This window comes from Nelumbo nucifera, chromosome 2 (assembly GCF_055504915.1).
Source record: "Nelumbo nucifera cultivar China Antique chromosome 2, China Antique-T2T, whole genome shotgun sequence".
NCBI lineage: Eukaryota > Viridiplantae > Streptophyta > Magnoliopsida > Proteales > Nelumbonaceae > Nelumbo > Nelumbo nucifera.
The window spans coordinates 31,501,989-31,503,298 of NC_142650.1; the positions used below are offsets into that span (position 1 = coordinate 31,501,989).

At 34.7% G+C, this 1,310-nt stretch overlaps 1 non-coding gene across 1 annotated transcript; it reads left to right on the forward strand.

Annotated features, from left to right (window-relative positions):
- The first annotated feature begins 651 nt into the window (after window positions 1-651).
- TRNAT-AGU (transfer RNA threonine (anticodon AGU)) lies at window positions 652-725 on the forward strand. Its single transcript has one exon. It is a non-coding gene; the product is annotated as a tRNA-Thr (tRNA).
- Window positions 726-1,310: the final 585 nt, after the last annotated feature.

Sequence of the window (1,310 nt, forward strand, 5' to 3'; positions counted from 1 at the left end):
CAAGCATCCAAATCTGTTCAGCAATATTACACTTATGAACAAATTGTCAATGTTCTCCTCTTCACCATAAAGCCCACATTTAGGATTAATGTCAAGACCTCTCGCAATAAGCTTATTCTTTGTGGGAAGCTTGCCATTAAAGAGGAAGAGAAAAACTTTAATCTTAGGAGAAACATTTAGTCGTCTGACCTCTATCAGAATTACCAATTCCACTATTAATACTACATTCTTCATTGTAGGCCATCCTAACTTGCCATCCGGAGAGAACGTCCAAACTATCTTGTCCTCTAAATTATTAGAGAGAATTAAGATAAATTTTATATGGTGCCAAAAAATCTTGAGCACCAAAGATTTAATGATATCTTTCTTCCAAACCTTTCTATCACGATTAATCACATTACTAGCCAACATCTCCAAATTTGGGATATATGTTAATATAATACTTAATACAATACAAAATATATCTTAATATACATACATATTTTAGTGTGTCTAAAGTATGGGCTAGGTTGGGCTTTGGAAAGAAAACCAAGGCCCAAAACCTAGATCCATCTCAACACATTTAACTTCGGATTCTGGTGATGTTTATAAAATAGCTTTGAATTATTTTAAGAGACTATAAAAATATTATTATTGATTTACGATAACATCGCTTTCATAGCTCAGTTGGTTAGAGCACCCGTTTAGTAAGCGGGAGGTCTTGAGTTCGAATCTCAATGAAAGCAAGTTTTATAATTTTTGGCTTTTGCTCTCATCCACCCCTCAATTTTTGATGAATGCCATCTGATTACTCACCCTTTTTTTTATGATACCGATTGATTGGCAGTAAGTTTTTCCGGTATCATAGCATCATGTCGCAACAAATATATGAGAGAACAAAGCATATTATTGTTTCCTGCACTACCAGAGTACCAGTCAGTCTCTGACATGTGCTTCATATATAATGCAGCGAATAAGTGCAGGAAAAAAGTGAAAATATCTAATATTTGGATATTTATTTATTATTTATATTTACATTTATTATTCATATTTGCAATTCTGATTTGTGATTTCTGGATTCCGCAGGGGCGGACAAGGTCAACACCATAAAATCATAAATCTCCGCTCTATCGGTTTGTCCATATCATCCAACGGCGAGGGTCGGTTCAGAGATTCCCGATTATCGGGTTTGATGTGGATTTACCACTTTATCCCTCCAATATTATCTGGATTTGAGAGTCAAAGTCAAACAAATGAAAATATCTTGGGGAGTATAAAAAGTACAAGGAAAGAAAAAAAGTGGCTGCCAATCAGGTACACGACTTTGATCT